Below are 25622 nucleotides of genomic sequence, written 5' to 3' on the forward strand. Positions count from 1 at the left end.
AAGAAAATCAATGTAACCTTGACCTGACCTTGGTTACGCAACTCAAGGTCAAACTGATAGGATCAGTAAATAGATATTTTTAAACCATATAACTTTTGTCTGAAACACTTTTCTGTAAAACTTATATTTCCCGAAATATTTAGATGTCCCGACCTTTTTGGGACACTCTGTATATACGTGCATCATTAATTTTATTTATTTATTTATTTGTTTATTACTGTTATTAACTTAATTGGTGCTAATATGCGAACTGTGTGTTTTATTACGTTTGAGGACATACAGCTACACCGTGCTGCCCTTCAACTGCGTAGACTGCAGCTATTGGAGGTACTGATAATTGCTTCCTCACTCATTAATTGGCGTGAAAGAATGCACATACTAAGAAAATAAAAGCAAAAGTTGAAGTTTATTTATGGTTGATCATCACTGAGGATGACTAAAAATGATAGCCCGAAACGTCTGACTATTTATAGAATAAAGGAGATTTTATATTTATGAAATATTACGTAAGGGAAGGGGGGGGCAAATAGTGACGCATTTTTTCCTCTCTCTCCTACAAGCTAATTTGAAGTTTACAAGATATGATTTTTCACTAAAAGAGTACTTTCCATTTTCAAATATACAAAAAACGTAATTAGAGTTTCCATAAGTCATATATACGAGCTAGATTTTCATAAAAACTAAAACCTGCATTTGTCACTATTTGCCCTACCTTGTGGGTAAATAGTGACATCCTATGGAAAAATTACAAAATACATAATTCTTAACTTCTAATCGATCTTTCTTTTGACAATTTGATTAGATAAGGTAATTTATATTAATTTCTATACTCTGCCATATGTAAATTTTTATTTATTTATCAAGAATAATAGTAACATTATTTGATAGTATTTCTTGTTAAAAATAACATTTATGCGACACTGGAAATGATCTACCACCTCCAGTTTTTCAAATCTTAATAATATAGCGCGACCGCCCGCAATTTCAAATTGCGATCGCTCGTCGAGGAATTAATTACAAAGCGAATTGTATAAAATCATTTATTTAAGTGCTTATTATTTGATTTATTTAATATAAATATTATCTACCTCGATTTTATATACATACATATATTGCATACATACGTGTTATAAATTGCGCTTTGCGAACTGCACACGTATTATACATATATTGATATGATTTTCATTTACAAATAAAGTAAAGTAATTGCTCAGAGATTCCCCGTTTCCGGGTTATTCTCCGAGAGTGGCTTAATTTAGTGTGTCTTTAGCACCTTTTTTAAGTTTTTTCATTAATTATTTAATTATTTTTAATTGAAGTGTTATTTAAGCATAGACAAACTAATTAACTCCATAAAATAAAAAATGTAGAATATTTATAAGGCTATACTATCTCTCTTTCTTTCTCTCCCTCCCACCTCCTCCTCCTTCTCCTCCTCCTCCTCCTCCTCCTCCTCTCTCTCTCTCTCTCTCTCTCTCTCTCTCTCTCTCTCTCTCTCTCAACTCATAATATTTGTTACAGAAAAAAAGGATACCGCAATAATCACGGCGGATATTTGCACTTGTTTACGCGATTCGAATATTGACCCGAATTTTATTAATCAAAATATAATTGCAAATACAAAATATCAATTCACTTAATTAAACATGTCAATTCATTTAATCAATAAAATAGACAAAATTATTTAATTGGTTATGTCACTTTATTAAAATAATATTAATCATATATCAATTCATTAATTCGTAATTAGCGGACAGATATTTACGCAATACACGACAAAATAAAGGGGAATAAAAAGTTGGTTTTCTTTCGCCGAAATGAAACTCGCTAATTTATTTACGTAAGTTAGTTGCGTCAGAAGCGAAAAAATTTTGCTGAACAGATAGCTTTCATCGAGATTTGATGTGTATACACTATATTCGTTTTCCTCCGTAAGTCTATTTCGAGAGCCGGCGAGAGTCCCCAGAAGGAAGCCACTCAATTTATTTTTAATTCGAACGAGATACCTGCATCTGCTCGTACCTCGTAAACCCGCACAGACCCTCGTACATCGCGTATCCGCGCTTAGCAGATTTACGCCCAACGTTAAAAGGGACCGTAACCCCGGCGATATCGTCCGCGCGCAGATAATTACCAGAAAACGTCTATAAATCGCGCCGCGATGCGGCGGTTTATTAAGCGCGTAATACGCCCGACTCTCGGCCGTTGTTGTAATCCGATGGTCACCCGGCCTCACTCCAGTACCGAGAGAGCGATTAAATAACTTTGCCTATCAGCGGAAGAGACGGCGAAGCAGCGAGTAAGCTAATTCGATACGTACGACCGCCGTCGTACGACGGCCGCGCATATAACCGCGGCGAGTTCGCGATAGCGATTTAATCCATCAATTACGCGGCTGCAGCTGTATTTAAGATCTCCTTCCGGCGGCGCTCTCTCATACTCACACAGCTGCATTTCTCGGATTACTTTCGAGTAACGTCTCATCCGGCGGAAGTAGTCGTTCTACAAAAGAACTCTCGCCGAGGATTAAGCGGCTTGATTCCCGTTCGCCTTCTCTCTCTTCTCTCTCTCTCCCTCTCCCCCCCCCCTCTCTCTCTCTCTCTTTCTCTTCATCGCTCACCCACCCCCAATTCTTTTTCTCTCGGAAAAGAGAACGAAGAGAGAAAACGCCCGACTAATTTTTTCAATCTTTGCGCGCATGTTCACCCCAATCACCGTTCTCCTTGTACTTGGTCGCCACGACAACGCCCCTATAAAATAACCGGGAAACCGGAAATTAGTCCCATTCTCTTCGAGCAAACGAACGCATGCAGCGAAAGTGCGTGCTCAGGCAGCAAGCGGCACGTGGCCGAAGGATTGCAATTTGTAGAACGACGCGGGAGGAAATTAAAGGTGGCAAATTGGATCGTCCTCTATATCTCGCAATCGACGACCCCGCGCGACCGATCCTCAGCGTGCGCGCGCGCGCTGTATCCTAACGAAGCGCGGGAGAACTTTAACCGCTGATAACTCGTACGCGTGTTCATGACAGTCACGAAGTCCCCGCGGGTACGTATTCCGGCTCGCCGGGAACGGTTGTTCTTACCGCAAGCGCCATCCGCGCCGTCCGATTATTTATCGCCGCGGCCCGCGAGAACGTAATTTATCGTCCCGCTCTCGCGAGGGAAACGCTAAGCGGCGCTCGGCGACGACCGGCGAACAATAACTCCGAGTCGATCGATTCGAAGCGAAGACTCAGCGGCCGCGCGCGAGCCGAGGGAATTAAGAGCGAAACGTAAGAGGCGAGAATGATTTCGGAAGGGGACGAGAGGGCTAACGCCAACCCTTCGACGGACGCAACCGCCACCGACGCAATCCCCTTTTCGAGCCCTCGATGGAAACATCGTAAGTAACGAGATGACTTCCCGGCCGATCATTTATTCAGCCAAACGATCGTCCCGAGAGCACGGGAACGAGACGAGAGTGACTGTCCTGCCGTAGTTTCCTCAGGGGGACCGAAATTCCCGAAGTCACGCGTTCTCTCGTCAGGCGAGAGAGAGAAAGAAGGTTTCCACCCGGAGGGCGTGGAAGAGATACGAGAAGGGACGACGCGGGGCTATGCCCGGAGAGCCCGTCTTGCCGCCGGCCAGAAAAACTGTTTCTCGTCGAAGTCTCGAACGCCGTCACGAATTGCGAAATTTACGATCCCAAATTGTTCTCCCGAGTCGACGAATTTCCACGTAAATCAGACGGCAGCGTTTTCAACGCTCATGAATTATCCAACGCGGTCTCGCTTGGCGCACGACGTCGCTGCGCCCGCGCCGGTGGTTTAATAAGCGAAGAGCTCGGTAGAGGTTGGCAATTAGCGTGAGATCGCGTTAGATATATAATTTCTACCTCAAACGACTGTACAATTCTTTTCAAAAAGCGTTATCTTATTTGCGTTCCGGGCAAATGGATTTTAAACGGCGCGAGCAGCGAAAGCTCTACTAATAGCACGCGATTCACTCTTTTAGCACTTACCGAATAAATTTGAGTAATAAACGCTAATCACGCATGCACAAATTGATGCACACAAGGTATATAATTGTACGGTTCTAAATGTTGCTTGGAAATCGGATCTGTATTAAACACAAATGTTAAAATGCATTGTTAATGCAATGTTCAATTTACAAATATAAAAAAGAGAACTCTGTCTGCTTAAAATATAATTGGTCAACTTTTGCAGGAATAAATCCTCTAAGTTTAGCAGCCGCTCGACCTCTCTTCTTCTTTGTTAACTTAATCGTTACTGCGAGTCCCAAAGTAGATTTTAGCGAGTTATAAATTTCATAAAGGAGACTTCTGAGCAGCGACAACAATCCGCTTCGGATATTTGTTTTTTTTTTCCGAAACGGTAAAAGTTAATTGAGCGCAGAATGCGGAGATTGCTGCTGGATGAATCCGTGAGTCGGTTCGACGCGCCAGAGAGATCGATCGGCATAAAAATTGCTTATAAAATCAACAGGAGCGTAGCTATGCGGATCATAGCTGCTAAGAAATACAAACAGTCCACGGCAACTTTAAACCTTCTGTTTTTCAGCAGAGAAAAAAAAACAGAGACGAGTATTTTTCTTTTTTCCAAAGAGAATAATTCTTTAAATCCAAATCTCGTACGAGCGCATTTAAATCTTATTCTTTTTAATTCTTATTCTCGCCGAGTTACATATATACGGAAAGAATGAGTTTGTTGAAATTAATTAAAATTTTAGCTAGATGAGGTATAGATTTCTGAAAATAATTATATTTTACTATTTAAATATATTAAACGCTCAAGCTGGTCGTGCTAGAATATCAAAAAATTTTTAATCACATTATATAACCTATATAATATTTGACATTCTATATAATTATTTTGATAGTGCAACGAAACTTTTTTCAGATCTGGACTAATTTTTACACATTTCGCCGAAATAATTTTTTTCCACGAATACAGATTAATTCGCTGGCATTAACGTCCACATCTATTTTAATTAACAAATTACGCTTTGTGTTTGACATTTCGTGAAACCTTCCTAAAAGTACAGAGGTGTATGGAGTGGCATGCGCAACACGAATGGCGGAAACGTTATTAAGCTTTCTATTTACGGTACTGGGAATGACGTACTATTCTGACCACGCCGGTTGCACGCTAGCGATACATTCGCGCGGGCATCAAACTTTTCTTCCAGACCGCCTTCGTTCGGCCAATGCCAAAAGTGGGATAAGCCGAGTAAGGCTTGAATAATTCAGCATGATAAAGCATATCGATTATCCTCGTTTTGGCCTCGACGCCGGCCGAATATCCGGAGCAACGAAACTTACGACTTATGATATTTTCTCCTGGGGAGGAGACGAGCGGGCTGCAGGGGGATCTACATCCCCCCCGAAATCGATGCTTTTCTGACAGTCGAGAATACCGCCGGGAATCGCGGGGAGAATCACGACACGCCTGCACGAACTTAGTAGCCGACTACCGTGGGATTTGTCTTCATTTATCATTAGCCTGATGTCGGCAGTGAGAGGTCAACAGTCTTTTGTCTTCCGCACGTATTAATAAATAATGAATTACATAATAAATTAATGAAAATTAAATGGATTATCCCGATACCTCATTCCTTTTTTTTTTTCAAAAACAAAAAATATATTTTATTATTAGTTTCAAAATAAAGTGCTCAAAATAAGATCGCTTTAATTTAATAATACGTCTCTCCATCATCGTCTGTCTTTGAATCTATGATTTGGCTCGGCGTGTCGCAGACAACATCAGAAAGTTTTTTGCTCATGTATGAAGATCGTGGGAATAATTCTGCTTTCTATAGGCGATTAAGATTCATATTTACGCGAGCATGTTTCAACGCGTAACGCGCGTTGGTAAACCATAATTAAATTCCATAACCACATTTTCTCCTTATCCGTTTTATTACACATATGGAAGCCGCAAAAAAAGAGTACTTTTTTACCTCGTCTTTTTCTCGCGCGGCGTACCGAGAGGAAGACCCCGAGCGCGGGCGCTCACGACTACTTCGTTCCACGTCTCTACATGTCGGCGTGCACGAAAGTACGCGCGCGACCCCGCGATGGCGCTTGTTTTCCGATATTCTTCCGCCAGTCTGCTCGCATTGTTCGATCCCGATCGTATCCCGAGCAGTTTCCGTTCGAAGACCAAACACCAAACACTACTATTCTCCATAGTCCCGGTGCGCGAGTCGCGCTATAAAGATTACGTTCGGGCATGGCGTTTTTATCGCCGGATACCGTGCGAAAATACGAGCCTCTGAACGAATTCGCGGCATTTATTTTTCATTTATTTTCTTTTTCTTCGAGCTCGCGTCGCGAGTTCCGGCTCCAGATAAAGGGCGGTTCACGGACGCTGGAGGACTCTTCCGCGAGCGCGGCTGCGGTTCGGCTCGGCTGTTAAATAATTTTAAAAGCTGTTATATACCGGCAAACGGGGCGAAAATCTCGGTCGCTTTCTCGCGCGACGCCGACCGATACACGTACGTACATGCATATCGAAGGCCGAACGTGTTATTCGAATATGTACGAATGCGAGAACGTATCAGCTCGATTCGGCATGTCAAAGCGATCAATATTTCATGGCGCAAACAAAGAGGTCTTTCGTATTCACCGCTCGCAGATGCTCTGCGCGCGATATAAATGATCTAATAATAACTACCTTCGGCGAATTGTTCTCTGTCTTCCCCGACCTCCTCCGAAATTAATAAATGAACGACGCAATTTACGCCGCCTGGGGGACGCGGCGACAGATCATTTCAATATGCTTAACCTTGAGCCTGATTAAAAATTTAAAAGAAGGCGCGCGCGCGCGCGCTGAAAGGGACCTTCCGGCTCCCTGTGCTGTGCTATTAGCGAAGACGCGAAATAGTATTATCCGACCGCGCACCTATTACTTGCGCGCGCCGCATTCGACGGGTCTTAAGGACGAAGAAACTTCACCGTCCATGTTCATTCGCAAGCTGGCAACGGACTTTACGTCCGGACTCACTACGAGGGATTACGAGTCGAATTAAGCTCGGAATAAGAAGCTTAGGTTTCTCCGTTCCTTATCCAGGCCTCCCGCGCCAGTCTTTTTGACGCTCGTCAACGACGCTCGAGAAACGACAAGTATGATATTCAAAGTGTACATGCTGTCGTGTAATACTTTCTCGCTTATACCCAGGGCGATTTCCCAGGCCGTTGAAAATTCGATGTGGCCTCCTATCAGCAACACTTTGACCGTATCACCGCGATAAAAAGAATATCCTCTGTGGCCGTCGTTCCGGTTTCCGGTTCAAAGCGGCCGCGCCGGTGTCCTGTGTTTTTGGAGCGAGCCGCGGCAAACCGGATTTCTAGTTAGCGAGTAATTGAAAACCATCTTTTATGCGCGACACGATCCAATGTTTCGATAATTACAGCAACCTTTTTTTCGCGCCGTACGGCACAAACGAAATCCACGCCAGGCTGGGAAGCTTGCGTGTCGCGCCGCAAAAGGAGCCTTTTAATTGTCACCGGCAGCTGCCTTCTCTTTATACATAGCTAAAACTATCGGCCGAGACTCGGCAATGGGAAGGACTTAACGACCCATTGGAGCTTTGCAACTATAGCGAAAGGAGGATTACGAGCCATCCGCACCTCCCGCGGGTAACGAACACCTTTCAAGTAAGAAGACCGTTCGGGATTATTGGCGACGACGAAGGAACCATATGCTTCGCGAGGCGATGTACAGAGGTAGCTCATTTGTGTACGTAGAGGAAGAGAGCGAAAGAAATTTCCATTCCGTGCGCGCATTATTCCTCTTCCAGCGTTGTCCAATGCCGAGGACGAAGCGCGCACGCGAAGCTCATTCGTGCCGTCATAAAAGCGCATTTTAATCGCGATACCCACGGCCGAGTTCTCGTTCGGCGGCCATAGGTGAAACACGTGGACGATGCTCGTTCTGAAATCACGCGGCAGGACGTGCCAGGAAGCTTCCGGAAGTTTCAGGGAACAATGATATACGGTTATATCTATGCGCCCTCGCTCGCTCCCGTGGCATTTATACCGTCGGCCTACGTAACACCGTATCTGTAGGCGGACAAATCTACCGGGCGACTCGTAAACCACCGTCCTATCCAACCGAGGGATCTCTCACCCCCTCGCGCGCGCGCGCGCGCGCTTCACTCGTCCGCGAAATTACAGTGCGAGATCCTTCAGCGGCGTACCAACGTCCCTCATACGCCCATCCGGGATTGATATGCCGGATCCGCGAGAGCCGACAGATTGAACTGCAACGTAACTGGGTCTCGAGTACTTCGTAGAAAGCGGGCGGGATGATAATAATGTGAGGGATAGATACACGCGGGTGGTGAAAGCCTCGCTCCCGAAGATTACACGCGCAACTTACACGCGGAACTTTTATCCCAAGCGAAACTTTATATAGTTCTCTCATATTATAGACTCTCTATGGGCGACGGACTCGAGACGCGTCGCATCACCTCGAATATATGATGAAAATCTCGAAAATTTACGAATATCTCCTAAATGTTTTAAAAATATATATTTTTTTTCTCTCACGATATTTTACTCGTTATTTCGCAGTTTTCCCTTTTCCTTTATACAAACGTAGATATAGTTTTTAAGAGTTTTAAACGTTTGAGAAATACGTTTAAGAAAACATTTTCTTGATATTTCAAAGCATTTTTGAGATATTAAAGATATTTGTCGGCTTCTATAGCTACGATTCGAATCTGTTATACGTAATCGGACGAAATGAGGATTCGCCGTCCACAATTCATTCCCGAGAACACCCCGTGTACAACCGCAGCGTATCGACTTCGAGCGCCGCATATAATCGTTACAAATACGTAGGCGCTTGGTACATCCCACTTACGAACCGCAGAATCGACCGTGCGCGGCCATAGTCGCGAGGCTAATTGTAAGTTCTGCGGGTAGTAATTGAAATTCTCAAGTTGCACCGCGTATCCCTTTCTCGCGCGCGCGCGCGCGCTAGTGGCTATCTCCGCGAAGAATAGCCGCGCGGAATAATTGATAACTCGCCGAGTAGTCGCGCAGAAAATTGTTAACACGATTTCCGCGACGTATATGTACATACACACATGTCAAACAACGTCGGGGCATTAACGTTGCAAGCAGGCGAAATAAGTGCTGTAATATTTACATGTTCCGCAAATAGCGGAGCGAAAATATGGACGATCAATGACGGCGGTGATAAATAAATAGAAATAGCTAAGTAAAATAGGAAATGCATCTCGGAATGCTTATGTATCGATCGGTCATATCTGCGCGCGTTAGTCATAGAAGACGGGCGCTTCTCGTCCTCTCGAGACGCCTCGCTCTCAAAAAACGAAAGTTTCTGCCATCAATTCTATTTGCGTGCGTTTTCTATCTTATCTTTGCTGCACTGCGCCTCGTGTCAATGATCGAATGCGACTCTTAAGCAGCCGCGCAGTGCGACGAGGAATCCCATTTATCACGTCCGACGAGGATGCGATTTTCGACGAGCGAATACGAATCGCGGGCGATGGCGAGACGCGCGCGTCTTTCGATCGCGAGAGAGGATACACGAAGACGACTTCGGAGAAAATGCGGGCAAGCTGTCTTAACGAAGTCGAACGCCGCGCGGTCACATTCCGCTCGCGCGGTCTGTCGTCTTAATTCGCTCTATCGGACGCGACGCCAGCTCGCGACGACGCGCGTCACGCGGGGCCGTCCTCGTATTGTTTTGCGTGTGGCTCGTTAAATGCGGATCTCGCTCGGAAATTACGGTTAATTGAAAGAGTCGGCACGAGAAAAACGGCACAAGAAATTAAGAGAAAGTGAAAAATTAACGATGCGCGCGCGGCTTAAGTCGCTCCTATTTAACATCAAGCACCGGGGGCGCGTCGGTTCAATACGACATCACTCTAATTAAAAATCGTCGGTACCGCGATTAATTGCGAAAGAATACGCGATGCGCTCCTGCGCAGATTAATACGCGTTAAATCTCAATCGCTTTCCGCTTTCTTTCGCTCGGCGATATCCTCCAGCTTGCACATTTATCACGACAGATGTTATCTTCATTGATAAAAGTCGCCCGCGGCCGACTACGCAGCGTATCGCCGGGTACAAAGGGAGCGTCACATTGTGATCGGTATGATGATTACGGACGAATTGACGTAAAAGTTCGATAAATAGTGTCGCCCCGGGCGATACACACGCGCGACGGGCAGATGGTAAAATCGCTTTTATACAATATAAAAGTCAGTACAGTCTGTATAACGGAAGCGGGAGAATTTTTCCGGGCAAGCGTAAGACATAATTTCGTATAGCCACGATGAAAGAGAAAAGGGTAATGGCTCGTAACAAAGCTCCTCGATAAAGCACCATGGCGGATTCCTTTTGTATTCCCCCAGCATTGGGTCCGGATCAGATCCGAGAACCGTATTGAATGCAGCATTTTCATCAATATTTTATGAATGGCCGCCGCGCGCGTGTCGCGCGCGCCGTTCCCGGCCGTTGTACTTGTGACGGCTGTATAACGAGCTTATTTACATACCTGCGAATAAAATAATGAAAGTTTCAAAAGCGATTATCGGGTTGAGCGATCGGGAATTTATTACCGTACAATGTTATCGAATGTCCATACCATTAAGAGTGATCGGATTATACTGTTAATCAGAACTTCAATGGTTTCGGTACTCCGCGTCGCGTGTATATGATACGTTACAGCTAAACGCCACAACTGACACGGATGGAAATAAATGCTGTGAGCTCTTGAAAACACGAATGCGCGTGCAATTTGTCCTTTAAAACGAAGAGGTGATGGTAAAAAATGTAATGTCCGTAACGAGGTTAAATAACTTGCGCAATCATTGTGGATTCCTTTTGTATTTTTGTCGCGCTTGCCCATTGCCCACTCGAGCGAGTCTGTGCAATAGAGAGAGAGAGAGAGAGAGAGAGTCAAACACGGAAAAGAACATGGAGAAACAAGCAATTTTTACACGGGCTGTACAATTGAAGAGGGCATAGCTTATATGCTTAGAGAATCGTCGATGCAATTTACCAGAGATATAACGGCATATTTAAGCGCCGATATCCGACGATAATTATTCTATAGACACAGCAAAACGTGTTTAATTCTTTACAGTTCCACGGCGAAGGGAAATTCCAAATGGATCGTAATTATTATCGATTTCTGTTACGTCGCCCGTGCTACGTTAACTTGGAGTACGCTGCGATCGCTGCGTCTCTCTTACCTCGGGAATTAAAAAGTCCATCCCGAGCGATGTTATTCGCGCGTCCCAAAACCAACTAGGATTTGATCGATTAAAAATGAATCACGTTACCGCACCTCGCCCGTATACGCAACGAAAATGCATGCTCGGGAGGGGGAAGGGGAGAGAAAAAAAAACGAAAGTAAACTATTTTTAATCTTTGGCCCGGACGGGCTTCAGCCGAAAAGCCGCAAAGCGCGATCGGATTAATGGGCGTGTAATTGTCGTGGATTTCTTTCGCGCTCGAATACGAGTCGCGCGCGAGCCGCGTCGCGCCGGCCGTTTCATCACGTCGCTCGCTTCGGTCGGGCACCGAGCCACATGAACACATTTTCACCCCCGTGAGCTCACCTCGCCTCGCTTCGTCCCCGCCATCACCTCGCGCGATCGGGAGCATGGTATCGTGTTATTTCGCGGGTTGTACGTTGCCCGCAAAGAGGCCTCCGATGGTCTGGTGAATGGTCAATGGTAGCGTTCAACGATGACCAACGGCGATGTGTAGGTCGGGTAATTCCGGAGGTAGTAGTCAAAGTACAAAAGGTAACCGAATGATAGGGCCGCCAGCTAGGCTATGGAAAGAGAGAGAGAGAGAGAGAGAGAGAGTGTGTAAGCTTATAATTACAGGCCGCCGTTAGCACGCTGCTCTATACTTTCCCGACACCACGCGCAAAGAGGGAGCGGTTTCCCCAACCTAGGAAAAGGTACACGAACCGGATATACGAGATATAGCCGGGAGCCGAGAGATTGTACAGGGCTGATAAGTCTCTCAGAATACCACCGATAAGATTTCCCGTCGAAACGTGAACGATACGCATCGAATATGTAGGATCGGGGCGAGGCAATCGAGAATCGCGGCTCTCGAATGTCGCTTCTGTCACCTTCGATCACACCGTACGAGACGTCGACGTTATCTCTAACGCGCACACGGAAGGGAGGGGGGGAAGGGAGGGTAGGAGGAGAACGAGAGTTAATTGACAAACCACGTCAGCGGTAAACGATCTCTCGGTTCGCTCGTCCAAGAGAGGATCCGGTTGAGAAATTTTCATCGCGGTGTAACGTAGCGCGTGCGACAGAAATCTAATATGGAAATACATACATTTGACGCAATTGTATCAAATCTGCAGGCGCAACAAATGTACTCTCACACACACACACACACAAACAGCATTCCGGCGGATGTTACGAGCGCGGGTAAGTTACGTTAATCGATTCGTAAGCAACGGCGCTTTGCCCGAGTCAAGCCCGGTTATGTGTGCACGCGCGTAACAGAAATTCTAGAGCAGCCACGCTTTTGCATGACGATACACGTGCGCGCTCGTTTGGCTCGTTTCGGACGCGTGTTGGTGCATGCGTGGTTGATGTGCCATATATATACATACACACACACACACACACACACACACAAGCGCGCGCGCGCCTGCCCACGCTCGCACAACTGACTTATAACGCGGCACGGCGGTTACGAGTAGGGAAACGCCAGGGCTAGCGCGGACGCTAGTAGGTGCACGAGCGCTACGGAGCATGGAGGATATTCGTGCTTTCCGTGCTCGAGTTTCATCAGGGCGCATCCCTCTCTCAAAGGAACGCTCACTTTTCTATTCTAATATTTAGCACCGTTCGCCGCATTTCTGGCCGTGCGCGTCCTACACATACGCCTGTAACTCAAACTGCTTGCCACTGCTCGCCTTCCCGTAATTTGTGTCGACGAAGCTTTTTACCATCTCGTATAGCGCCGCCTCTATTCCGTTCTTCTCCTCTCCCCATTTTCTCTCCCTGTAACTAACCACGCGAGAACCGAAGGGGTCAGTCGATACACCTCATTATTCTTCCCGCCCGCATATAAGCGCGAAAGAAAAAGATCGTGATCCCAACCTCGCATTTCCATGCCACAATCCGCACCGCGCCGCGCCGTTTCCATATAATCCCGCGTTTCCGTCTCCCGCGAGCGGAGGAGATACCTTTGTACGTCGTCTTTTTTCCGATAATTCCTTGGTTTAAATTAATCGCAACGTTGCCGAGGATTCTCGGAGCGCGGTCGAGCTACCGATTACGTGTCACGACTACCGGGGCGGGAAAAACGGTCCCTTTCCCTGCTGCAAGAGACGTTTACGTCGAGAGGTCAGCGCGCCGGAGCAGCGCGCGTCTTTTTGATAGCGTTCGGTTGACAACGCGCGTACATGCGGGTTCGGGTTCCCCCGTAGCTCGGGTTTCATCTCACGGCTCTCAAAGGCGTCTTCCTATTTCCCCCTGTTGGCTTTACACGTATGTACACATCTCTCGTCTAACTTTAGCGCTACCCCTCCCCCCGCCCCACCCCCCTTTTGTCGAACCGCGGCGAGCGGCACGTCAGAGCTCCGTATATCCTTCCATTTCAAACTCTTTCCACTGTTGGTGTATCCATGTCTACGATTCGTTTCTCTCTTTCTCTTCATCCCTTACGTCGGATTTCGCCGGCGTGCACTCGGGCAACAAGGCACTCGAATTAATTCCTGCCTCTTTATAATTTGACGCATTTTCCGAGATGACGACCGGAGCGAGGCAAACGTGCGTATATACACGCCGCAAAACGTTTTTCGTTCCTCGGCACACATTCCTGCGCACGCGACGTGAAAATAGGAGTCAAACGAAAATACCATCCGGGTAGGTACTTACGTTCCTCGTTTCCTCGCCGTCCTGCACGTCGCGAAAAGCTCAACTCTTTCCTTTTTTTTTTCGAAACGAATCACAAGTACCGTACGACGTTGTTATAGAGTTGTAATAAATATAGTTCTGACATAAATCCACCGGCCGGACTTGTCTTTATGACCGGTGGACTCGAAAAATTTTAAACAGGTGGCAGCCGTGGCGGAAAAGACGCGACGTCGCCTGGAAAGCCGTGTCGCTTATCGGCGTCGTCGCTTATTGCAGCGACGGCGGCCCCCGTATCCCGATCGCATTTCCATTTTACATCGATAGCTATAATGCCATGTGGAGCGACTTTAAATTGCCGTATTATCCGCTGAAAATTAAGCGCTCAAGCCAGTTTGAATCGCAATACGCCACATAAATCTCTTTGCAAATTTTACAATGTTGTTCGTACTACGAATGTAAATGCATATATATCCCGCGGACTTTTTCGCAAAACTATAGCTACGTCGCAGCGCTTTGAACACGCGATACATTATGATAACATTGTTAAAAAACAGCACGGTATGTACGCACGTTTTTACGCGACTCTTCCAAAAGCTACGTTTCATTATTCAATTTTACAAAATAATTTTATAAAATACAGGAATAGTGGCCTCTTTTACCTTTATACCCATCGTATTCACAATAATAAACATTTTTCCGTGTAACTGCAAAATTTATTAGTACAGTAAAAAAAATGTATATAAATTTATGATTCTTTTTATTAATTTCCATGAAGTAATAATATCAATAAATATCAACACATTCTTTTGATATTTTTACGTGGTTACAAATGGTTACATAAACTTTGGACAAAATAAAAAAATTTTTTGTTTTATGTTTCATTTATGAGTAAGTCAGTAAGTGCGTTTAATCTCTCTTTAAACAGGACTTAAAAACTGCTTAATAAAAATAAAAAAATATATCTCGCGGTAGAGGCTCTTATCCTTTTTTTTTCTCTTCTCTTTGTGCTCGCATCGCATCAGGATGATGGTTGCCGCAACCATTTGAGGTTGCTGTTATACCCAGCGTCAGTCTGACATTAACCAGCTTGGTGAGATAGATCGTTATCTCGCGGATTACTTAAATAGCGCAGCATTAAGACGCAGATAACCGCCCCGTGACCTCGTAGGGCTGGCTTAACGGGTCAGAGCTTTCAGCCCCTTTCAGACGCGACGCGACACCCTATTTTTACGCCACGCGTGCAGCGGCATCGCCTCTGTTTCAACCCCTCGTCTCGTCACTTTTATTTCCCCGACACGAAAAGAAGCGTGATATCCAGGAATGTCGGAGCAACACGTGCACGTGTGTGTACACGCGAGCGAGGCAGGAGGCAACGACGGGGTGGAGGAGGAAAGGGGAAAAGAAGCGAGTACCCGGGACACGCGGCTGGACAAGGGTCGACATTTGCATCCCGCGTGCACATAATTCCGGGTATGTTCGCTAAAAGTACCTGTCGGAGAAAAATGAGCGCGCGGGGAAGCGCGAGGGGGAGGATGCACTTTGTCGCGCATTGGTATTCGCGCGCGCGCGCTGCTCTTTTTCGTTGTTCATCTCGGTTTTTTTCTATTAAAAAAAAAAGAAGGAAAAAACCCGCGAGTATGCCTGAAAGTGTACAAAACGCGATTTGTAAAGAGAGAATCTCTCTCGTTGTAGAAATTTTGCGATAGTTCTTTTTATCTTACGAGCCACGCGGGACGACGAGATATGGCGGAGAAACTGAGATTCGTCGCCATTCTTTACGGACGTCGACGGTGGTGGCGGATCCGCGATGCTGTAAAATTAATACGTTGTTATTTGTAGCGGCAGTTGGCGGCGAAAAGCTCGGGGTAGGTAGGGTAGGAAAAGAATAATGGGAGCCGCGCGCAAAAATGCGGCATTGTGGTTACGCGCCGCGGCGAAAACTCGCTCGAGGGATTTTGGAAACAATAATGGATGCGCGATTAAACGCACGCGCGACGCCGGGGCGTACGATTGATTGACCTGACGCGGGAAAGTGGACTTTACCGGGAGGACGGGACGAGAGGCACAGTGACATTTACGAAAACGCTTACGCGACTCTGTTGCGTGACTCACATTCCCCGGAAGCGTGAAAACGCCTGAATACCGCGAGCGCCGCGCCATGCGTCGACGAGGCGCGATTTTTTATTCGGCAAGAGACCGATTCGAGCGTAAAGAGAAGACATTACCTTTGTCACGGAATGATTTTTATGCGCGACGTGAACGGAATACCGACAAATTTTATTTTGCAGGCAAAAAATCACACTACCGAGGGCGGACAACAATATGGGTCTCGCAATAGCTGGCGCAATAGTTGCCGCGCGCGATCAAAGGAACATCCTATCGTACACTGGGGAGGGGCAGGATGGCAGGAGAGGGTAGGACGTTTTATTTCGCAAACACGGAACATTTCGTTTATACGACGCGGCTAGCACGTTGTAATTTCTCGTCCGCAGTCACTTGCCGCGCGCTCTCTCGTTACGCGCGCTATCATACCAGGCAACCGTGCTGCGGCTCTGCCGAGATGAAAAAATACACTCCGTACACGTAATAGCGCGCGGCCCCGAAACGAACTGACGTTTCCACGTGGCAATTATCGTGCGCTCGCGAGAGAGGCGGCACTTCCGCCACGTATCTACAGAAGCGCACGGACGTGCAGACGAAGCGTGTAGCGGAGCGTGTACGGACCGCGGACTTTGCGGGGCGTATATTGCACGAACCCACAGACTGACTCCGGCGCGGCGCGCGGCGCGATTATCAGATCAAGCCCCCGCCATTGCCCATTTCCCGCGATTACATCCACGAGCTTAAACCGGGATCAGACGCTGTATAATAGCGTTCGGGATTCACCTCGCGTGAAGCTCGCAGACCGCCGCCGCCACCTTTGGATGAAGTCAGGCGAGGCACGACTGACACGAGGATGTTGAAATTACTCTCTTTCCGAACGACTGGAACACTTATATATAATATCTCGGCTGTGTACTATCCTCGAAATCTTTGCAGCTTGACCGATATAACGAATGTATCTAAAAAGCGAAGAAATTTAAGAGAAAAAAAAAATCCTAGATGCAGTAATGAGAGCGGATGAAAGGAAAATCGGGAAAGTCGTACTTAATTGTGCGTTACTGCAAAGGGGAAATAAAAGAACCGTGACTGAGAGCAATAAGCCGACTCGGAAGAAAAGATCGTTGAGCAAGAACGAATGAAGAAAACCTAGAACGAAGTAAAATCGTTGTAGAGGAAATTTCCCTCGAAAGCGGAAGGAAGACCTTCGAGCGAGTAAATCAGGGTGGATCCTTCCACGTTGAAGATTCTATCCAAAGTTGTTCGGGATGAATCTTGGAAGCAAAACTGATCGACTTGTATTAACATAGTCGAGTCTATGTTTCACCGGGTGAAACTCGAATACAATTTAAAAAAAAAGAAAGAAAAAATATAATGCAAAATATGTATATACAACGGAGGTATAACGGAACTTGGAAAACGGTGAAATCGTTCGGAAGACTAAAATGACCGGCGTATTATCGTGATTTTAGCGATCAATAAAACGCGCGCCCTTCTCGCTAGATATTGAACATAATGCGATTGACGAAACGAAAGAAGTATATTGGCGATTTTCTGTTCCACCGAAAAAATGTTTCCTGACACTGTTCTGACCGGCAGTGACTTTTCAAAGCGGACGCTTTTAAAACGGCACGCTATTCAGGTAATTTCCGGCAATATGAAAATCGTCGCTCCCCCTTGGTCCATGTGTCTTGGCTCTATAGAATTTACGGAGCAATGGAGCAACAACTTTGCCGTAGATTTGTCGGCACAGTTACCGCATCCCTTATTTAAGACCATCTCGAGATATGGGCGCCATTTTCGTGGGCAATATCGTGTATAAAGCCACGCGGAAAAGATCCTGAAAATTTCAAGAGATGGAATATAACGTCTGTGTACGCTTGTACGCGTCATTATGGAACAAATCGCGTAAGCTTTATTGCGCGTGACATATACTTTTAACTCCGCTGATGCCCGATACAGCTGTACGAGCGCATTTTCAAACGTATATGTGCGCGTAGCCGTTTGTTTAATCTATCGAGAAATTTAAAAATATAAAACCAGAAGTCTGCATAGTTTATAAATGTTCACGAAACAATACGCGTCCGCCTCTTGCACACGCGATTTAAATACATTACGATGCATTAACGTCAGTTTCATAAATCAGTGATAACGAATATATTGAATAATTACATTCTTCCCTCTGTGACACAGAGACTTCTTTGAGAATTAAGAGAACTATTTTCTCTCTGTTTATATATGTATAGATTGTACATAAAATATTTTAGACCGTTAACAATATCGTACCGAACTAAAAGCGTTCGCGAGGCGGAGCTTTCGTTGATAACGACAGAGGTAATTTTCTCGGTTCACTCATTACTAAAAGGACGCTTATTATTATTATAAAGGCTGGACGGTCGCGGCAGGAGCGTCGTTAAATTGCTCCGATAGAATATATTTCCCTTTATATACTCCTTTTTCAACTATCGACCGTGTCGGATACACTTGTGAACAGTCTCGTACGGCAAAGGAAGGAAACGTCGAGGACGTTCGGCGCTTTAAGACTGAACAATTTCCGTTTGCCGACATTGCAAATCCGCGCCGTGGTGAGAATTAACCGAGTACCCACGCCGGCGGATCGGAAAAAGATTATCTCGACTAATGGGAGCGTCATTAATTGTTAAAATCCACGCTTCTTCTTTACGGTGTTTTCCGCATTTTTTACACCTCCTCGTTTCACCGCCGTAACGCTCATTTTACGCACCCTTTGTTCGCCACCGGCTGTTTAGCATGCGCGTATTTAACACGTGCGAAGAAAACCATCGCCTTTGATAAGGCGCGGGCGGAACGCGATTAAGCGGGATAATTAATTCCACGCTCGTTAAGTCTGTGTTTTTCGTCGTACGACAAGAAGATCGGTTTTCGTTCGATTCGTTAAGCTAAGACCAATTTATTTGGCCGGGTGACAATTAATCGCCTTCATAATTCAAAACGGTCAAACGGTTATCTTAATACCAAGTAAAATGCAAATTGTCGATGTAACGGCGACGGGCTCATTAACGGTGAAAAGGCGAAAATTCCCCCCTCCCGGGGGGAAGGGCGGCTTTTCGCCTGTCAAACTTACGGTTGACTTGCAATGTGCGCATATAATAAACACATGCTCATAATAACGCGATTTCGATTAGTTGATTTAGCGACTCGCGTTATAAATAATTTATGTTACACAAGTTTACCTTCCATTATCAAGAACAGCGCGCTTTCGGAGTAATAATAACAGTCGGAACGTTTGAAGAAAAAACAGCGTGAAAGTGAGCAAGATACAAAGAGAAGAAAAAACATGAACCCCATTTCACAGTTACATTATAAAATACAGTATTTATACTGTCATATATTTTAATTACCGCATCCATTTTGCCAGAAGCTGTTTTCGACATTAACCATTTTCATCGTAAATAATAAATCGGCCCGGGCTACCGGTGGATCGTTTGTACTCACCTGAAAACAGATAAAACAAATAATTAGCTGGGTAAAATTCATGTATCGTTAAAAATTATGTTACGTTACACGCAGACCGGCGCAGATAAATATTTTTCCGTGGAAACGAACTGTTTAGATTGACACATAACAGTTTAACCTCGAGTGGATGGGGGGAGGGGAACAAATATTATAGAATATCCGTCCACCATTTTCGCAATTTTCTTATGAATAAGTAAAATCTCGTTCGTTTACGATAGACGTTCACCCGTAACTTACATGTAGAGAAATATTCGCATCAATCTGCCGCGCGCGTCGGTCGATTTCGCATTCATCCAGGCAAAAAGCGCGTCTTTCACTCTGATCATGATTCACAGACGGGCTACAAAAGCCCGAACGCATAGATGGAAGTGGTGCTGACTCTAATTTACAAAGTACTTCCCCGAACTCGTCGCAACTATCTCGCGGAGGACGCGAGAAAATATATAATTTCCCGACGCAAGCGGGAAGTGCGTGGCATTATCACCGTATGTATCACAATTAATTTGCAACAGTTTTACAAAGGGATGAACGCATACGGAGATAATTCGATCAGAGATTTCGCGAGTGAAGGAGCATCGACAATTTTTTTTATTCATTATTTTATTTGTGATAGGGAAGAAAGCAAGGGAGGAGGGGAAAGCAGCTCGTGCGAGGCAGGGAAGCGTGGAAGAGTAGAATTTAATTTCGGGAAGGGTTCCAGCGAAGCGGAGGGGAGAAAGAGAGAGAGAGAAAGAGAGAGAGAAATTCGCGCATGAAGGAGAAATGAAAAGGGGGCCGATAAATGGGATTGCTGTTCAGTATATCGAATGAGGAAATACAAAGGATCTCCACAGACTGAGGCGATTAACGTATTCATTACACGCGCGTTACATAGCATAAAATTGAAGCAGTATATCTTCGTCGATGCGAATATGTTTATTGGATGAGATAGATGGAAACGTAATTGAGATTTTATCTAACGTAAATTTAACATTCGCAATATTTGCGGAGAATTCGTCTCCAAAGTGGAAGAGACTGCATAGATATAAAGACTTATTATTACGTTGTCATTCGAAGAATTTGTCCAATATTCTATCAGAAAAGAATATCGGAATGTGTGGAATTTTATCGGTCTTAATCGTAAATAGAAATATCGTTGAAAAACACAGTTAAGAATAAACATGTCTTTCCTATCAAGTTATATATAAATTATTACATTTCGCACGTACAACACAACGATAAATTATAACAAAAATATATAAAAAACATGAGAAAAGAAAGGATGAAGCTATATAAAATGAAACAGAAATTGGGAGCTTTCATAAATCATTCACTTCAACGATATTTTCGCAATACAATATCGTCCCCCTCGTCGTTCTGCCGGAAGTGGTGAAAAAGGATCCCCGAGGAATTATGATTATATCGCGAACGAGAGGGATGGAGGCACGGTCCGCCCCCCTGATTTGCAACTTACAGCTCGCGGGGAAGTTAATTCGCGCCAGTTTCGTGCCCGTTTCGCGAATCAGTTTCAAACTCGGGGAAAGTGGAATCATCGTTCTGCGTAATCCGGGAGCGTTTCATTGCTTTATCGCGTCGAACTGTGTCGCGGAAAACCGTAAAGTGAAAAGGAATTGGATCCGTTCCTGGTCGGTGCTTGCTGTTCGCGAGACCGTCGTTTTTTGGGCGCTCTATCGGCAGTAGTTTGACTTGATGCCACGCTCAATTCAAATCGAATTTTTTCTTTGCGACTTCGCACGAGTGGCTCCTTTGTTCAAAAATAGAACACTGATCGTCAAAGACACCAATTTCATTTTTTCTCAATTCGATCGATTTCATCGGCTTTTTCGCGCGTCGTAAAAATCACAGAATTATCTCTGCCGTATATATTGTCGGTGACGCTGTTTTTTTGCATGTTCACATTCACTAAACGCCGTTTACATTGTCACGGGGAAAGTAGAATGACAGTCGAAATTTAGGCGTTGCGCAAAATTCAATAGACACGGCTATTTGCAGCCGTGGAAAATGCAATAATCGCAAAACGCACGAGTGCACCAAATCACAAAATTGACAAGAGAGAACTCTGTGCCGCGAAGAGAGAGATGCGAAATAGATAAGAACTCGAGAAACCACAGTTCCAATGAAGAATTAAATTATGCTGGAAGAATTAAATTATTTTGCATTGTCGCATTGGAAAAAAGAACAAGATAGAAATTCGATCATGGAGAAACAAAAAAGAGCTGAATGAATCGAATTCAGTCAAGGCATCTAAATGCATCTACTGATACACAAGGCGTCACAAATGTCTACCCATCTAAACTTGCAGGGATACCGATCCGTATATATATATTATGTATATGTATGTACGTATATATATAGATATATATATATATGTGCCCCTGCAATTTCAGATGGATAGACATTTGTGACGCCTTGTGTACATAAATGTATATGGTCGTGGACAGATCAATTGCGACGCTTTTTTTCTATAAGTTTCTAATATATATTTAATATACATAATATACATTTTATAGATAACTAATATTTTGCAAACGCGAACCACGATGTACTATCTTTAGTCTGGAGTATAATGTCAATCGTGATTCGCATTTGCAGAATATTAATGTGTTTTAAAACCTATAAAAAAAAGATGTCGCAACCGATCTGTCCACGACTGTACACATTCAAATGTAAATTTCATTATTACATTTATCGTGAATTGTGGAATTGAATTTCTGTGATATTATTGTGCTGTTTTATTCCTATATTGACCTTAATAAAATAATCAACGTTGAAACATATTTTGTTTATATGCAAATAAATATAATCGAGATTTAACCGTATGCTTATGTATAAAAAACAACTTTTCTGGGGAATTGAAAATTCTCCAAGTTCCTCCGTTGGACGTCACTTAAAATGTAGATGTTTATACGCGCGCTCAATACATCGTCGGGACGCGAAACTCGCGGGAAAAACTTCGTACTCTTGCCGGGAGCATCGAGGGCTTTTTGCGGACCGCCGCGTAGATTCGCATTTCGGGCAATAAATAACTCTCATGACTGTTTGCGGTTATTCCTAAGCGCGGGCATGGCGCTGCATCACGCGGCAGAGCTATGATCCTAATTTTGCAGCGGCACTAGTTGACTTTACTTGCGCTACGGTGTAAAAACAGAACCGACTCTCTAAATTAAAAATTCCACGCCAAAATAACGCCGTTTCCACGGCATTGTTTTGTCAACGGTCGCTCGGCTCGCGACGCGGCAGCGTCAAGAAAGCGATCAGGACAAAGGAAAAAAAAACGTGAGCAATTTATATAAGCTATAAATTATATTTGCGCGATAGACGAGAACTTAAATAAATTATCTGGTATTTGAGCCCCTGTCTGTCAGTGCTGTTAACGTCACTTTCGGAGGATGTCGGCTGCTGCATTATGCCAAAACTGTGCATAGTGTAATTCAGCTTCTCGGCGTTCCTCAAGGAGAATTTTGAACGCGAATGTAAGTGGAGCGCGTAACGACAAATGGATTATAAATGAAGCTAATCCAGATGGACACGTGGACATTTTTATAGCTTCGGCTTTGAAGCGGAAGGGAAAACCGATTTTAATAGCGGAGATGTTAATATTTTCAAGACGCATCGCAGAATGTGCTTCAAACTGAACATTACCAGAGTAACCTTTACAGTATTAAGCAGTAAATTTGGATTTCCAATTACATTTTACATCTCGCTCCAGCTCGATGTGACAATCTTCCATTTGCAAAAATGTCAAACGAACCGGGTTAACGCGCAATCGTTATTACGAATAAGAATTTTTAACGCGATCGCAAAATACAATCGGGGTAATCTCTGTGTCCAAAGGGGGGGAGGGAGGGAGGGAGAGTGGAGCGAACGTACATTTTCCGCCGAATTTAATAAACGGCACGCGGCGGCTTTCGCAGTGATTCAAACGCAACGTTCGCTCGTCGATCGCATAAGCACCGCAAAAAGCACTCGGCGCAATCTCAAATTTAATAATTTCATTTCGCGGCTCATCCTACGCGGAACAAATTGCCGCATGTCAATCGGGTTTGTTACGGCGCCAGATTAAATCTGACCGGGGGAATGTCGCGCCGCGTGCATGCGTTATTGCCGCATAAAATCGTGGCGAAATTCCATTTCCATTTCCGCGGCGAAGGCGCGGGCGAACGCGGTCGGATCTCCCGTATAAAACGATCGCGATCCAAGAGGACACACGTGTGTTAACGTGTGCGAGGGTGTGTACAGAGCGGGCATTTCGTGCACTGTAACTCGGGACAGAGAGATCGGGCAGAGCCGATAACCGTTAACTTCTCGCGTCGTCGCTCGCGAGTTCCGCGCGTTGCGTGATAGGGGGGGGGGAGGAAAAACATAACGGATCGACGATGTTTCATCATCGCGAAATTCGTCGCATTCCCGCGTTCGTTGCATACCCGCGTGATGCGCTCGGCGCTCGTTCGCGATATCGCGCGCGAAAAGTAAACGGAAGGGCGCACACGGCACGTGTTCCGCCGTTTTCCGGCGATGCAGATAAGCCCGGTCCGCAACACGCGGGGGATCACGTAGTGTCGCGACGGATATTAGAGAACGGAAGTTAATAGACGGAGGCATGTGACGCCCTCGCGAACGCAATGGGACACCCAATTGCGATCGCGCTCACACGCGAGTGTGGGCTCGCTTGGCGCGATTAGACGTCGCGCGCGATTAGATGACGACGTCGTCGCGCGACGCAAGCACGTAAAGCTCAAAGGGTTCGCGTCGTCGGAGTGTACGCCCTGCCCTGTCGCGTATGCAATTTCAAATCGAGCGACGCGTGTCGCACGGAAACGGAGAGCGTATGTTATAGTATCGCTAATATCGTGTGCACACGTTCAATTCGCGTCGTCGCGTCTTGTACGAGGCGCGCTCGCAGGCGAGAAGGTACAGAGCACCGATGGAAACGCAATAGAGTATATATACGATCGTTATGGGACGAAAGCGAAGGAAAGAGGGGGAGTTGAGGACCAAAACGAGAGACATCGTTATCAACGGTCTCCTATTGCTCGCCAACTGGCTAGGCGAGGTGCTTTGCGACGCGAGATCGCGACACGCCGCGCGGCCCTTCGCGTTTGAAAATGCATGCATCTCGAAAAATTCGCGCGCGGCAACGAACTCTCCCCTTTACCCAGAGACATTTTGAGACGCGGAACTTTGTGAAAAAACTATACAGCAGCAACGCGCCGACGATGTGGGAACGCGGAAAACCCATCGGGCCTTCATGATATTCTCTGACCATTGAGCAGATTAATCTCGATGTAACTTTCCGGATAATATATACGTCTGTTGATGTATTAATTTTACTATTCAAAATATTATTTTACTCTGAGTGCATTGTTTGAAATAATTTTAGCGTGTATAATATTACGAGAAGCACAATGGCGCGCTCGCGTTAACTCCGTGGTATAACGTACATTTCGAAACTTGCGTGATATGGCGTGGAAATTAACTCGTGATCTCTGGGCTATTTTACATGAAGTTTTTTGCGCGTTTCAACGAAAAAAAAAATTGGATGAAAGTCTCAAAGAAAAGAATACAATGGAACTTTCCGTTGGTGTTCCGGCAATATTTAGCGGTATTTAGCGTACGGTCGTGTATACGGAGCACGAAGGAAAACGGTGAATTGCGTTATTATGTCGCGAAAGCGCTGAAGACACATTTCGCGAATTTCAATGCGCTTATTTTATTGCGAGATAGGCAGAAGGCAGTGGCGAGTTTGGATATGAATGGAGTGCTTTCTTCCTTCATCAAATAATAGTTAAGTGTTATAAAGGTATTTCTCTCCCTTCCTCCCATCCCTCTCTTTCTCTTTCTCTCTCCGTCTTTCTTTGCTCCTCTCTCTCTCTCTCTCTCTCTCTCTCTCTCTCTTCCACCTCGTTGTTCCTGTCTCAGTCACTCGCCTCGATAAAGCGACTCCTCTTTGAGATGGTGAATCTCTTCGAAGGAACGTGACCGAAGCAAACTTGAACAATTGGGTCGCCGAGCATGCCGAAATTTAATGTACAGATTGTGGATCGAACGGCGTACAGAGGTTTAATTGCATTTTCTAGCACTATATCACCGTAAATGTCATATTGATGTTTATTGCTCTCATTTTTATTTTTCACAGATGTTAGA

At 45.2% G+C, this 25622-nt stretch overlaps 1 protein-coding gene and 1 long non-coding RNA gene across 3 annotated transcripts in view; one reads left to right on the forward strand and one right to left on the reverse strand.

Annotated features, from left to right (window-relative positions):
* LOC105457694 (DE-cadherin) overlaps positions 1-25622 on the reverse strand; it is a 126480-nt gene that overhangs the window by 41223 nt on the left and 59635 nt on the right. The gene's annotated exons all lie outside the window — the stretch shown is intronic.
* LOC105457693 lies at positions 7281-8555 on the forward strand. Its single transcript, XR_975434.1, has 2 exons — positions 7281-7360; positions 7537-8555. It is a non-coding gene; the product is annotated as an uncharacterized LOC105457693 (long non-coding RNA).

Source organism: Wasmannia auropunctata, unplaced genomic scaffold (assembly GCF_000956235.1).
Source record: "Wasmannia auropunctata unplaced genomic scaffold, wasmannia.A_1.0 LD335163.1, whole genome shotgun sequence".
In the NCBI taxonomy this organism is placed as follows: Eukaryota; Metazoa; Arthropoda; class Insecta; order Hymenoptera; family Formicidae; genus Wasmannia; species Wasmannia auropunctata.